Source organism: Aquarana catesbeiana, linkage group LG03, assembly GCF_042186555.1.
Source record: "Aquarana catesbeiana isolate 2022-GZ linkage group LG03, ASM4218655v1, whole genome shotgun sequence".
Classification (NCBI taxonomy): domain Eukaryota; kingdom Metazoa; phylum Chordata; class Amphibia; order Anura; family Ranidae; genus Aquarana; species Aquarana catesbeiana.
In genome coordinates this window covers 337,089,650-337,106,590 of record NC_133326.1, presented here as the reverse complement: position 1 = coordinate 337,106,590, position 16,941 = coordinate 337,089,650, and positions in this window count along the sequence as shown.

The window sequence follows — 16,941 nt, the reverse complement described above, 5'->3', positions numbered from 1 at the left end:
CAACTTTGTGTGACCGTGTGTATGCAAGACAAGTTTGAACCAACATCCGTCGGAAAAAATCCTAGGATTTTGTTGTCGGAATATCCGAACAAAGTCCGACCGTGTGTACGGGGCATTATTCTATGTATTAGGTGCACTTATATTAGAGGTGTTGTGCAGGATCTCTTGCATATATTATTCATTTATGTGTGCAATATTTTGACTTTTGGTAATATAATGTACTGTATACAAACACACACACACACAGAGCCAGGACTGCAGAAATATTGAGGTTGCGGCTTTGTAGCTACACATCTATGTACAACTGTGTGCTAACTAAACCTCTGGTTTTAACGCAAACTGTCAGACAGGATAATTAGTTGATAGCAAATTGTCTGGTGAGTTGAACTGAGAATTTTCATTGGTTTTGTTTTTTTACCTTGTATGCATTAAGATAAAAAACATTCTGTGCTCAGCAGCCACCCCCCCCCAGCCCCCAATACATACCTGAGCCCCATCTCAATCCAATGATGTGTAAGAGTGCCTAGGCTCTCCGGGGACTCTGTCTCCTTATTGGCTGTGACAGTCACATCCATTGCACCAATCAGGAGAGAAAAGGGTCTGCGTGTGAATGGATATTCAGAGCCTCAACTTGGGAGTAAGCCTGCTTGGGTTCCCCCATTGAAAATTGCTTGTTTTGGCAGCACTTGACAGGAGGGAGGGGCCAGGAGCACCAGCGAAGGATCGGAGAAGAGGAGGATGAAAACTTCTACACAAGCAGGTAAGTATAACTTGTTTTAAAAAAAACAAGAGACTTTTTAATATCACGCTAAGTAATGACACAGTCATTGCTGAATAAACAGGTCCATCGCAGAATTGTAAAAATTGCTCTGGTCCATAGGGGTTGAACGGGCATGAGAACTGAAGTGGTTAAAGTAGTAATAAACCCTCAGAATTTATTAACTTACCATACTGAACACAATAAAATAAACAGAGGCATAACTAGGATCTTCAGGGCCCTGGTGCAAGAAACCATGAATGAAGGACCCCCCTTTCCGAGGCCCATTCATTCAAGCCCAAGGCCCTTTACTGCCACCTTGGGGCCCTTTTTTATGGTCCCACAGCGGATCCTTTTCACATGTTCTGCAGTGGGCCCCTTCCTGCCATCTTGAGGCCCACCCACAGATGCAAGTATGGCCTTTGCGACCCTGGTAGTTCTGCCACTGGTGTCAGTAGGACTGTGAATTGTGTCAGTTAGTAATGCAGTGGATGGTGTCAGTAATGCAGAGGACGTGGTCAGTAGGGCAGTGGCCGGGTCAGTTGTTTTTAATTTATGTTATTTTATTTTTTTAATATTTTTTTACTAATGTTACAATTTTTTTTAGGAGTTTGGTGAAATATCAGGGTCTAAACAAACCTCTGATGTTTTACCTTTGAGACAGAGAAAGGAGATTGAGAACACAGCCCTCAGTCTCCATCTCTGCAGCCTCAGCAACACAGAATGAATAGACAGGAATAGCTCTGTACAGAGTTTCCCGTTCATTCATAAACTGAAGCATTGTAAAAACAGTTTACTATGCTTCATTTACGAATGAACACAGGAGCAATTGGTACAGATCACTGACTCTGTCCATTCGGAAAAGGAAGGGGCCAGTAAATTACATATTTATCGCCCCCTTCCTCCACTCTCCATTCTGACACATCCCCTGCAGTGGTTGTTGGGAGAGGGGAGGAAAGTTGGCAATGCTGCAGGGGGGGGGGGGGCAGGGTAGCACACTGGGGCCTGGGGGCAGCAGGAAAATAGTAACCCGGATACAAGGCCATTGGAAGGATTTTTTTCCCCCCACCATCCTTCCTCCAAACCCACCATAGAGTGTAACACACCTCCTGTATTAGAGTGCCCCCACTCTAACTGAAGGAGCACAGGGGACACTTTCAGTCTGGGGGGGGTAGGGAGTGTAAAATGTAAAAGCAGATTTAAATACACGAACAAACTGAAGCCAACCTCCACTTCACACTTTATAATCAGTTACAGTAACAGATTTTACCTTTTGGGATAAAGGTTTTACATAAATAAAAAATGATCATTATATGCACCCCTGTCAATCCCCCTAACTGCTACATCTGCAGGAGAGCTTGTTCTGTTGAAAAAAAAAGAGACTTACTGGCTGGATCACCATATGAAAATAAAGTCTAAAAAAGAAAACTAATGCAACCAACACATCTAAGAAGGGTACCTGGAAAGTGTGACAGAAAAGGAGGGCACTGTGACAGGAGGGGTGGCAGTGTGACAAGAGGGGGGCAGTGTGACACGAAAAGGGAACCTGGGAAGTGTGATAGGATAGGGGCAGTGTGACAGGAGGGGAGCAATGTGACAGTGGAGGGGCAGTATGTTGGGAGGGGGCAGTGTGACAGTAGGGGGGCAGTTTGATGGAGGGAAGTTTGATGGAGGGGGGCAGTGTGACAGTAGGGGAGAAGTATGAAGGGGGTCAGTGTGACATGAGGGGGCAGTATGACAGGAGGAGGTCGTGTGACAGGAAGGTGACATTATTATTATTATTATACAGGGATTTATATAGTGCCAACAGTTTGCTCTGCGCTTAACAAAATGAAGGCAGACATTACAGTTACATTACAATTTGGTACAAGAGGAATCAGAGGGCCCTGATCATTAGAGCTTACAATATAAAAAGGTAGGATCAATTGATACAAAAGGTAATAGCTGGCAGCCAGTAGGGATGAGCCGAACACCCCCCCGGTTCGGTTCGCGGCAGAACATGCGAACAGACCAAAAATTTGTGCGAAAAAGCGAACCCTGTTAAAAGCTATGGGACTCGAACGTGAAAAATGAAAAGTGCTCATTTTAAAGGCTAATATGCAAGTTAATGTCATAAAAAGTGTTTGGGGACCCGGGTCCTGCCCCAGGGGACATGTATGATTTAAAAAAAAAACCCTCCTTTTTTGGGAGCAGTGATTTTAATAATGCTTAAAGAGGAAGTAAACCATAGTAGTCCATTATGTGTCACTTACCTGACACAGGAGTCTGTGATGTCACCGCTGGCACCAGGACAGGCTCAGGGGGAGCTTGGCTTCTTTTCGCCACGCCAGTGGCTACTGATCAAGGATGCATGCACTGTCCTGTCACCATTTGATGAGGCCACAAGGATGGTGAGCAGTGACAATGCATGCTTCAGTGATACTGTTCCTCTTGTCTTCCTGCTGGAGCACACGCTTCATGGAATAATGGACAAGGCACTTGAGGCAGAACAGTGTGAGGAAGAGGAGGACTTCCTTACCTCTCAAGGCCCCTTTTATCCAGATATTATTCCTGTAGGCCCGCCAAACACACAGGAAGAAGAGGAGGAGGAGGAGGAGGAGGATTGTGTCAGCATGGACGTGGAGGATAACACTCAGCAGCAGTCTTCAAGGGATGGTTTTCAGTGCCCAGAAACCCAAGGAGTTGTACGTGGCTGGGAGGAGGTTGTTATGGAGCATGTGATCCTTAGTGACCCAGAGGACTCAGAATCGAATGCCTCTGCAAACTTTCGCAGGCTTTGCAGAATCAGGGAGGCCATGCAGCGTAAGGACCCTAGGATTCGTGGTATCAAAGAGAAGGAATCATTACTGGCTGGCAACGGTTCTTGATTCACATTACAAGGGTAAGGTTTCAGAACTCATCCTGCCCTTGAAGAGGGAGCAGAGGATGAAACATCTTCAGGAGGCCTTGAAGAAAGGTTTGTGCAATGCATTTCCAGACCCTATGAGGTTACAATTTCCTGGTGCTGGACAACGTGTTGCTGAAGCTTCTGTCAGGTCACCTGAGGCCAGGGGACAGATGCACACCATTGGGGTCATGAGTGCACCGCAAAGGTATTGGACCCTACGACTGACTGCTGCGGATGGGAGTCTAGGTGGTTAAGGAAGGCAGGTCCGCTGGAACACCAACACGGATCCCACAGGGGCTAGAGCGTAAGATTCCTCAGGGCGCAGAGTCTAAGAGCAGGCAAGTGTTCACCAGAGTCTTTGGTGGTGAGGATGGACTGGGCTGCAACTGGCTCCAGGGCAGGACCCCCATGGTCTCCCAGCTCACGCCCACAGTAGGCTAGGACAGAGTTAGTAAGGGCATAAGCCAAAGGTCGGGGTGACTAGCAGACAAGGATAAACATAGAACACGCCAAAGGTCAGGGTCACAAGCAGGCAGGGATAGTCGAGAACAAGCCAAGATCTGTAACTGGAATCAGACATAGAAGACACAGCAAGATTCACACAGAGGCTAAACACACAAAGGTTGATCATCAAGGTAGGGTTGCAGTGCACAGGTTATATATTAACCTGTGCACTGCAACTCTACCTTGATGATTTCCCTAATAGGGGCTGGGGTTGAGCCATGCTTTGAGGAGAGATTATTTAAGTAGCCAGGTGAGATTGGCTAGCCTCTAAAGGTGAACACATGGAGGAGAGGTAAGCTGACAGACAAAGATTACTGCATAACCACGACAGCTTCGTTCAGTCAGAGGAAGAGCAGTGGAGAAGGTGGCTGGATGACCAATGCCTTTTGACAATTTTGCAGTCCTCAGCGACAAGGTCTGATCAGTTCAAGCAACCATCGCCAGCATCTGCATTACATGGTGCAGGAATATCTAGGAGCAAGAGCAGACTTGGAGACCTTTCCAACAGAGCATCCACCGGGTTACTGGGTCTTGAGGATGGACCACTGGCCAGAACTTGCTCAATATGCAATTGATCTACTGGCCTGTCCTGCATCCAGCGTTCTTTCTGAAGGCACATTCAGTGCTGCTGGAGGGTTTGTAACGGATCATAGAGTGCGCCTGTCCACAGACTCCCTTGATAGGCTCACATTCATAAAAATGAATCAGTCTTGGATCAGCAGCAGCTATTAAGCACCTGATGCTGATGTAACTGATTGATTTTTCTATGGATGTGGGATCCCTGGAAGACTGCCTATGCTGAGTGACTATCCTATTCCTCCTCAATCTTGATGATGCTAGCTTCCAACAATATTTTTGGTTTAGAGCACCACCACCACTGCCTAAGGCCCAATTTTTCTGTCCCTGTTTAACAGGGGCATGTAATTACAATTTCTGATCTAATATTTCACAGCAGGGCCTGTTCTTGCTCCCAACAAGAGTATCTGTGCGGGGTTACAGTGTTGTGGCACCACCAACACCAAAGGCCCAATTTTTCTGCCCCTGTCCCAGCAGCAGAAAAAAAGGACAAGCGTGCCCCACGGTCACCTGCAGAAGATGCACCATGTCCATGACCAGCACTTTGGACTGTAGACACAGAGCCTGCTTGCCCTCTTTTAATGGCCTGTGAGGGTTTGCCTCTCCTTGGTGGCCTTTCCGGACATGATGAGGATTTTGTTTTGCAACACCACACTACACTGTATTGTGTAATGTGTACAACACCAGAAAAGTAGTAGCAACTGCACTATGGGTGCACGGTATTGTGTACACCACCAGAAGTTACACCGCCTAAAGTATATTAGAAACAGTACACCAGGAACATCCTGCAGTGAGATATAGCTAAACTGTATGCAGTGGATATATATATATATATATATATATATATATATATATATATATAACTGAATAATCTGCCTGCCAGAAGTATATTAGAAAGAGTAGCTAAAGAGATCTAGCTAAACTGTATGCAGTAGATATATATATATTGTTCCGCTCTCAAAACACTGACTATGTGTGGTTCTAAACAGACAGCTAAACACTTGTCAGAGACTCCAGTAAACGGAAGCCCAATGCTTGATTTGTCTACCGAAGTAATCCAACTTTACTTCTTTATTATTTTATTTTTAGTTTTTAATTTTGTGAAACTGCAATACAATAACAAGATATCAGTACACATAGAATAACTAATCTAGCATAAATGACAGATGACACAACAGAAAGGCACTTACAGGTGATGATATCTCAACCCCCTTTGGGAGAGAAACAGACATGCTGCATCCATGTAGAATGACAATCTAAAATGGCTGAAGAACTTCCTAAACCAAAGGTCACATCTTGTATGAGAAATTTACATAACTGGACATAAAGCTGCTACAGACTTTGGCCACTAGATGGCAGTAGTAAACTACACATTCTATATAAGTAATTATAACTTAATTAGCTTGCAACGGCAGCACACTCCCTGTCTGATATAATACATTATATCACTACTTATACATATCTACTGTACAGGGAAAAACACACTCATAAGAAAATACGTTCCCGTCTAGAACTGGTAACATAAACTAAAACATGAATCCACAATATAGTGTCTCTTGGCTATGGTACTTCAAGCTGGAAGCCCACATGAAGAAATAGTTTTGTCCTTAAACCCATCTTCAGATTGGAGAAGCCGCACTAGGCCAAACTATCTCCAATGCCAATTGTAATCCACAGGATGAATTTTAACTCTTGGCAAATGTCACGTCTGAAAGCTATCAGTGACAAGCTCTATATTATGTCAACAACATAACAGAAATACCTGTTCAAAGGAGAACAATGACATCCAAAACTGGTCTGGCGTACACTTTAACAGTCCCTTTTTTTGTCACTTTGACTTCAAGTTTTCTGACATTACCATCTTTACTTGGCAACGTATTAGTGACAATTCCCATAGGCCAGTTGTTTCTACTTGCTTGACCATCTTTCAATAACACAACATCTCCAACTTTAACATTGGGACTGGTCTTATCCCATTTCCTGCGACTTTGTAAGGTAAACAGGTAATCTCTCCTCCATCTCTTCCAAAACGTATCAGCCAGACACTGGACTTGTTTCCATTGCTTTACATGAAGATCTGTTGTACTAAAATCTCCACAAGGGGCCAACACAGAGTCTACCTTTTGGGTCAAGAGCATAGCAGGAGTGAGAACTGTTGGATTATCTGGATCTGTAGATATTGGTACCAAAGGTCTTGCATTAATGATGGCCATAACTTCTGCCATGAAAGTACTCAAAGTCTCATGAGTCAAACGAGTAGGTTTAGCTTGGAGTAACATTGCATCCAATATGCGCCTAGCTACACCTATTAACCTTTCCCAAGCACCTCCCATGTGAGAGGAGTGTGGAGTGTTAAAGATCCATGTGCATCCTTTGTTTTCAAGATAGTCTAGAAGTTCTACATCATTTGAACATATATGCAGTTCCTTGCATGCTCCTACAAAATTAGTACCTCTGTCCGAGCGAATTAACTTAGCCGGACCACGAATAGAAAATAGTCTTCTTAGGGCGTTGATGAAACTGGATGCTGACATGGACTCAATCAATTCTATATGCACTGCTCTTGTAAAAAGACATGTGAAAAGAACAGCCCAACGTTTGCTGTCAGCGCTACCTCCTCTAGTTCGGCGTGTTACAACTGCCCAAGGACCAAACACATCAACACCCACACTAGTGAATGGAGGCTCAGGATTGACTCTATCTTTTGGTAACTCTGCCATCTTTTGGCTTTCCAATCTCCCTCTGAGCTTACGACACATGACACATTTGTGAATGATTGCAGACACTAGACGTTTTCCACCAAGAATCCAGAAACCTGCAGCTCGGATTGTGCCTTCGGTTATATGGCGCCCTTGGTGAACTATTTGATCGTGATAATGTCTTACAATCAAAGTAGCAATATGGTGATCATGAGGAATGATGACAGGCTGCTTCTCCTCATCTGACAGCGTGGCAAAGGATAAACGGCCACCTACTCTCAATAGTCCATCTTGATCTATTAAGGGACTGAGTTTTGTAAGACGGCTATGTTTTGGAAGCGTCTTTTCTAGTTCAATGCAGTCATATTCTTGCCTGAAATATGTATGTTGTGCAGAAGAAATTATGACTGTCTTGGCTTGTGAAAGTTCTTCTAAAATGACTCTTTCATGGAAAACTCCCCAGCTTCCGGGTCGATCATCATTGGTTTTCTTCTGGAAGCTTTTCGCAACATGAATTAGTCTTGCTATGACCCTGTTTAGTCTCCTCCAGTTGGAAAATCTTTCGAAGCAATGTAACTGCAGTCTAGTGTCAACAGCTTTAGTGCTGAAGCTTACTACTTCTGACCTAATTTCAGGATCAGCTTCGGGTTCCACTAAAGAGTAAACATTGGTGTTATCAGGATTATCTACAACTGTCTGATACAGAAAATGTGGGCCTGAGAACCATATAGAGTCCCGAAGGCAAGCTATCTGTGTAGGCCTGGTAGCATAATCTGCAGGATTTTGTTCTGAGGGCACATAGAACCATTGCTCTGGACAGGTTGCTTGTCTGATCCTATTCACCTGATTGGAAACATATAAAAAGAATCTCTTGGTAGTGTTACAGATATAGCCTAAGACTGTTTTATTGTCTGTAAAGAATTTCACAGCATCTAGGCTTAGGTCCATCTCATCTCTCACTAGCTCATACAGTTCAACCGCTAGTACGGCTGCACATAACGCTAGGCGTGGAATTGTATGTGCCGGCCTAGAACTCAGTTTGGATTTTCCCATAACAAATCCAATATGACAGACATTTCCTGCATTGTTTACCTTCAAGTAAGCAACTGCACCTATTGCTGTAACAGATGCATCTGAAAAAATGTACAGTTCTCTTTTGCAGGCTTGTGACAATGAAACAGGAACATAACATCTGGGTATTTGTAAACATTGTAAGGATTGTAAAAACTCTGTCCACTGGACCCACTCATGGAGTCTCTCTTGTGGAAGTAAGGCATCCCACTCACTTTCTCCACTTGACAGTTCATGAACTAAGGCCTTACCTTTTATGGTGACAGGTGCTACAAACCCAAGAGGATTGTAGAGACTGTTCACAGTGGATAGAATTCCTCTTCTCGTGAATGGCTTTTCTACTGAAGAAACCTGAAAAACAAAACAGTCCTTCTCTATATCCCAGCTTAGGCCTAAACTCTTCTGTAAAGGAAGGGAGTCTGTTCCCAGGCAAAGATATTTGAGATTCTTAGCTCTGTCTTCTGCAGTGAAAGCTTCCATGACTTGTTTGCTGTTAGAAGCTATCTTATGTAGTCGCAGATTAGATTCTGCCAGCATTTGTTTTGCTTTGTTAAGAATGTTGATTGCCCCTTCAGGTGTGCTAGCTGAAGCAAGTCCATCATCTACATAGAAATGTCTCATCGCAAGGCGTTTGGCATCTTGACCATAATGTTCTGCACCTTTCTGGGCAGCTTTGCGCATGCAGTATATGGCAACAGCAGGAGAAGGGCTATTACCAAAAACATGCACCCTCATTCTATACTCTGTCACCTCTTTATCTGTGTCGTTATCCTTGTACCACAGGAAACGCAGGTAATCACGATGGTCCTCTCTCACTAGAAAACAATAAAACATCTGTTGCACATCCCCTGTGAAGGCAATAGGCTCTTTCCTGAAGCGTAAGAGGACACCCAGAAGTGTGTTGTTTAGATCTGGGCCACTCAGCAGAACATCATTTAATGAAACACCTTCATGTTGAGCACTGGAGTCGAACACAACTCTTATTTGTTCTGGCTTGTGTGAATGGTAAACACCAAACATTGGCAGATACCAGTGTTCTTTACCTTCGTCCAGTGATGGTGCTACTTAGGCATGATTGTTGTCAAGCATCCTTTTGATGAATTCTGTAAGGTCTTTTTTCACTTAAGGTTTTCTTTGCAAAGTTTTACGTAGTGTGTTCACGCGCTTCATGGCTTGCTCTCTGTTACTAGGTAAATAACACCTGGGTGTGCGAAAAGGTAAAGGAGCTACCCAATTATTGTTTTCATCTTGGAAAGTCTCTTTATCCATGATATTGAGAAAGGCTTGATCATCTATGGACATTGCTTGTTTGTCATCATCTTTTGTTCGCTGGAACACTGAGTTCCCTAAAGTGTCAGTTTTCATGCTACTACTAATGTCTCTATTGTAATTAGAAGGAGAGTCACAGTATGGTTTTAGGGTTTCTTTGATGACAAAGCTGTTCTGACATGGACTAAGAAGGGACGTTCGCCCATTCACTAGCACAGAAGTCTTTGAAGTGTTGACGCTGTCAGGCCGATGTGTTGCTCCTAGTCAAACTTCTCCTACCCACCCTAGGTCAAGTCTTTGAGCATAGGGGGCATTAAAGGGCCCATTAATTTGTTGGCGTACCTTATGTACTTGTAGAATGTCTCTTCCAAGAAGTAGAAGAATAGAGGCATCTTTCTGGATAGCTGGAATAAGGTGTGATATCGAATTGAGATGAGGATGATGAAGGGCCACTTCTGGTGAAGGTATCTCTGCTTTATCGTCTGGTAACATATTACACTCTATCAAGGTGGGAAGTGAGAGATGGACTCTCTTGTCAAAAGACTCAATGGTAAAGTCGGTAGCTCTTCTTCCTGAAGTTTCCATCACTCCTGCACATGTCTTTAGGGTGTATGAAACTGCACTCGATGTAATGTTGAAAGCATCAAAAAAGTCTGACCTTGCCAGTGACCTGTTACTCTGTTCATCCAGAACCACATACATCTTAACTGCTTTTTGCTTTTCCCCTGTGGGGTACACTGTTGCTAGGCAGATCTTGGAACATGAACGTGGAGTTATACTGTCACCACAGATTTCTATTTGGACATCACTGGGGTAGATGAATTATCTTTTTGCTCCCTGTCCCCACCTTTCGGGGCTTCTGTGACCTCTAATGGTTGGTGCAAAGTATCAGGGTGTAAAGCTGTTTTGTGTCTATTACTGCCACATTCTGAGCAATCCGTTTGTATTTTGCCGTCTTTGGCTACATGTTTAGTGGATCCACAACACTTGAAGCAGATGCCGTTTTGTCTAAGAAAGGCTATCCTTTCCTTGACAGGTTTACTTTTGAACCCTTTGCACTTGTTTAGGGGGTGGGGCTTTTTATGAAGTGGGCAAAGTCTGTCAGGGTCTTCAAAGGTGTTTACCTTGTAGCTGCTTAGACAGTCTGGGTCCTCAGAGGGTACAGTTGTCTTATGGGCGATCACTGAAGTCCTATGGAAGGCTCTAGGTGGCTTTTCTGCTTTCGGCAGTTGACTGTTGGTGATGAAGGAAAAGCTGGGATCACACCTGATCTTAGCTTGCTGCTGCACAAACCTAGAAAACACAAAGAATGGGGGAAAAGGGACATCATGATCTTCTTTGCATTTGGCTCCAATACTCAACTATTTTTCTTGTAGGTTGTGAGGTAGTTTCTCCACTATAGGCTTAGTACCGCTAGCGGTATCTAAATGTGCAAGTCCTCTTAAATAGCCTTCTTCTTTGGCACACTGGACTTCCCAAAGTATATCACCCAGTTCTTGCAGTTTGAAATTGTCTCTGCTGAGGGAGATGGGCGGAGCCTAGCGGAGCAGACATGCATTGTTAGAGCTCCGCACCGCTGAGGAGAGAAGAGAAGGACAAAGCGGAGCCTGCAGGCTCAAAAGGTATCCATTTGAACCTTTTTGCCCTAGGGAACAAACTGTGAAAGTTTGGGCAGGAAATATGGTACTGGGAGGAAGCCGTGGCAGAAATAAAAATCACCTCACAAAGAGCTCACAGGCACTCACTGCAACTAAAGCAGCTCCAGTCACCTCACAATATACAGCATCAGGGCGCTCTCACAGACAGAAAATGTCACAGCAAGACTCTCCATTTGAGTCAGATACAGAACAAATCCTCTCACAAACTTCTCCACAAGCCTCCTCAGCATCCCCAGTAATATTATTACAATTTGAAAAGATGCTTCATAAGGCTTTAAAACAAAACTCAGACCAAATAACAAAAAGCCTAACCAAAGAAATAAGAGAGCTGGGAAACCGCACCGCAGTCCTAGAAATAAAAATGGATGAAATTGATATTACAACCCAAGTAAATTTAACAGAATTGGAACAATTAAAAGAAGAGAATTTAATACTTCAAACTAAGCTCGAAGATTACGAAAATAGAGCCAGACGTTCAAACTTGCGCATAAGGGGAATACCTGAAACTGTGACAGACCTGCAATCTACTATTACTGCTCTATTACAAGAACTAAAGCCAGATATCCCTATTGAACGTTTAGAACTGGACAGAGTACACAGAGCCCTCACAGCCAAAAAGAAAGATGGACCCCCACGTGATATAATCACAAAATTTCATCATTACAGAACGAAAGAACAAATACTAATTGCTGCAAGAGAAAAAAAGGAACTTAATTTTCAAGGACACAATTATCAAATTTTTGCTGACCTATCCCAACTTACTATTACTAAAAGACGATCCATGAAACCCCAACTAATGGAACTGAAACGCCACAACATTATGTATCAATGGGGCTTCCCCTTTTCAGTCAGATTTAACTACCAAGGTACAATTTACAGAAGCAGATCAGCAGATGAACTACAACAAACCCTTTTAAAATTAAATCTGACAGAACCCACAAGCAGCAACTCTCCCACACGCAGAAGAATGGCATCATCTTCACCTTCAGGCAGCACTCAGAAAATTTCAGAACAAAATGGGAATCATCATTCTCACAAAAGAGGCCGTTATGCCACATCATCCATGGACCAAGAAGATTCAATGGTCTGACATCCTAATTCCTGATATCTCTTCATTTATTATACTAAGAGATGGTTCTCTATAAAAAAACCTGTATTTATAACTGAATGTAACTGCATTCTGATAGTCACACACTGTGTGGGATCATGTTACATTCCTGTTATATTTCTTATTACTTCTGATTCATATAGCCTTAGAATATATAAGTGAAATAAGGAAATTCTTGTTCAGTTATATATTATCAGGTAATAACAATAGATTTATTACTTTTTAGGACAAATATGTTCAATAATCCAGAAGTAATGGAAGCTTTTTCTTTCTTTTCTTAAAACAAATATATTATTACCTAACTAGTTCCTAGAATTACGTTTTTGTTTATTCTAATCTGAAGCAATACAACCTCAATTTTATGAGTTAACATATCTAAACAGTTACATATGAATAAAATATGTAATTGTTTACTCTAAAAGGGTTAAAATCCCAAAATAATTAAAACTATCTTCATCAATACCAAAGTTATTAACAGTACCTTTCTAACTGAATTATTTAGCCTAGGGCAAGACTAACCATATACAACTACCCTGGAATAAATAATTTCAACAAAAACTATATTCTGCACTCCAATTAATGAAACATTATTTTGATGTCTTTTGACATAGCACTTCTCTCCTGTAAGCGGAAGATCCGTGTACCCACATTAGCCCTCCTCATTCTCCCAACCATATTATGTGGGAGTGTGACGAAGGCACTTATTCCCCTGAGAGAGATATTTATTCTCTTTCACGGGTAAATTGTGATTACTTGCAAAAAATAATTTATACAATGTATCATCTAATCTCATATGTTTTTTGTTTACTCTTTACTCCAGAATTCACTGGTTTCTTTTCTATCTATTCATCTCTTCAGTCCACACAGGTTGATCTGCGCAGACAGCTCTGCATAACAAAAAGTAAGTCAAAACTATTTGATCTGTTGCCATGGCACCACTGAATATACTTTCCCTGAATGTTCAGGGAATAAATGTCCCTCAAAAAAGGACCAAAGCCTTCCGTACTTTCCATAACAAGAAGGCTCACATAGTATGCCTCCAAGAAACACACTTCACCAAAGATTCTACTCCAAAATATATTTCTCATTTTTATCAACAAATTTACATGGCTTCTGCCTGTACCAAGCAAAGGGGAACTCTAATTGCATTTCACCGATCCACACCATTCACCTTATCATCAGAAATTAAAGACCCAGAAGGTAGATACCTGATACTCATGGGTTATATAATGGAAACAGCAATCACGGTGATTTCCTACTACGCTCCTAACAAACAACCTACACCATTCCTCTCACATATATTACAAGTGATTAATACACACAAAATAGGAACAGTGATAATGTGTGGGGATTCGAACCAGGTCCTCCTCCCATTTCTAGATAAATCATCTTTTACACCATCCAAAATAACCTCTAGATTACCTTTTTCTCAACTTCTTTCCAAATACAATCTGGTAGATTCGTGGAGAGAAAGTAACCCAATGAAAAAGAAATTCACTTATTTCTCGCACCCTCATCAAACCTTCACCAGAATAGATCATATTTTTCTAACAATAGGAAAGATACCAGAAATTATTGCATCAGATATAATTCCGATTCCGTGGTCTGACCATAATGCAGTATACACTACTATAGCCTCAGCCATACCAAAAGCGCATGACCCAACGTGGTACTTACCGGACATAATGCTCAAACACCCACTACATCAGATGGCCATTGAACAAGCTTTAAAGGAATACATATCAATTAATAATACAACAGACATCTCCCCAATAACACTGTGGGAAGCTCATAAGCCTGTCTTGCGTGGTACAATACAAAGACAAATGGCACTATTTAAACGGGAACGCAAAAATCTAGCAAAAAAACTAGAACTCAATTTTAATGCAGCCTACATATCATTTCAAGATAATCCATCTCAGAGTACAAAATCTCATCTGGAAAAATCTAGATTGGAATACGATCTATTTCTCACTGAGTCAGTTGATAAATCCCTCAAACGCTCCAAACACAATTTCTACATGAATACAAACAAACCAGGTACATATTTGGCTCGGGCATTAAATTCAACTAACAAATCTTTCAAACCAATACGTTTGAAATTTTCAAAAAAATGTTTACACTTGTAATCCAGTTAAAATAGTCCATAAATTTCACTCACATCTCGCAACTTTATACAAGACAAACAATGAATTTAATCCTACAGAGGCTGAATCCTTCTTCTCAAAAATAACCTTACCTGAGTTATCTCAGAATCAAAAAAGCAGTTTGGATGAGCCTATAACTATAGATGAAGTTGCTAACGCCATAAAAGACCTAAAACTTAACAAAAGACCAGGCCCAGATGGCTACTCGGCTTTATACTATAAAACATTCTCAGAAATACTCTCTCCCATTCTCACTGAAACTTTTAACAAACTTCTAGATGGACATTCTTTTCGGCAAGAAACACTAATGGCAATTGTTTGTATGATCCCAAAACCCCTTTCTGATGATACTTGTGTGAATTATTGGCCTATCTCTCTGTTAAACCTCGATATTAAATTATTAGCAAAAATAATAGCAAAACGCCTCAATAGCATTATAGGAAAATTAATACATAGAGATCAAGTAGGCTTCATGCCAAATAGACAGGCAGGCGATAATATACGCAGGGCAGTGTTATTGGCACATATTGCTAAAAAACGGAAAATCCCTTTATGTTTTCTATCTCTCGATATTAAGAGGGCATTTGACACAGTATCCTGGCAATATATGCAATATTAATTACAAAAATGGGGTTTTGGACCCCACTTTTTAACATGGATCAAAGCATTATATAATAAACCCAAAGCCTATATAAAATATGCTGTATACAAATCTGAAGCCTTTAATATCGAAAGAGGTACCCGACAGGGTTGCCCATTATCTCCCTTATTATTTGCCCTTATACTCGAACCCATGGCCCAAAACATCAGAACAAACCAAACTATAACTGGCATTGAAGTAGGAGGTATTACACACAAATTATGTATATTTGCAGACGATATATTACTTTTTCTATCATCACCACAGGTCTCTAGTCCTAACTTAATACCAGCTCTTGATGGATTTGCAGCCCTATCCGGCCTTATGAATAATCCTAAGAAATGCCTAGTGCTTAATATTTCACTCACAAACATGGAATTGATCCCGGCTAAGGCTGCACTCCCATTCACATGGGCAGAAAAATCAATCCCATATCTTGGAATTCATTTAACAGCATCTCATTCTGACTTATTCTCAACCAATTATCCTCCTGTATTAAGACAGATCACAAATCTAATAAAACAATGGTCGCAACTTCCTTTATCCTGGATAGGGAAGATTAATGCAATCAAAATGACTATTCTACCCAAATTGCTTTATCTATTCAGAGTCCTCCCTATTCCAATTCCTTCCTATTTTTTGAGAATAGTACAAAAAAGAGCAACTTCGTTTATATGGGGCTCTTCTAAACCACGTATACCTATACACACACTACATCTTCCCAAAAATAAAGGAGGCCTGGGATACCCTAATTTTACTAACTACTACAGAGCAGCACATTTGGCCAGTCTGTCCAAATACCATGCAAAACAGGAAATCCCATTATGGGTATTTATAGAGGCTTCAGAAAATGACCCTCTATTAATATCAAATTTATTATGGCTTGATCCTAAAGACCGCTTTAAAATTCATAATCCCATAACTAAACACTTCTTATCTCTCTGGGATAAACTAAAAACCAAATATCAGTTACAATCTCCACACAATCCTCTCCTTTCTTTTATCAGAAATCTGGCCTTTTATCCGGCATGGATCTACCCAAATTCTTTTAAAGCTTGGACAACATCAGGCATTCAGACACTAAATGACTTCATAACATCTAAATCATTCCTTTCATTCCCATCGCTTAGAGAAAAATATGATCTACCAAACTCTGAGATATTTAGATATCTCCAAATCAAAAATTTCTATACACCATTCCTAAAGGGGGATACACCATTATCCCAATTATCCATTTTTGAATCAATCTGTACAAAAGATCCATTTGCTAAAGGTACAATTTCATCACTTTATAATCAATTATATGGAGTAGCAAATCTTAATAGACCCTCTTACGTTCAGAGGTGGGAGGAGGACCTGGGGCGAACTTTAGAAGACACGGACTAGTCTAACATATGGCTCACATCTAAGTCATCTTCACCCAACATCTTAGCACTGGAGACAAATTATAAAGTCCTAACTCGCTGGTACCTTGTACCCGCTAGAGTGGCAAAATATTCACCTAATACCTCAGCTCTTTGTTTTCGAGGATGCCCAGAAATAGGCACATATTTACACATATGGTGGACGTGCCCAGTAATCCAAACCTTCTGGAAGGAAGTCTTCGTGATTGCATCTAAAATATT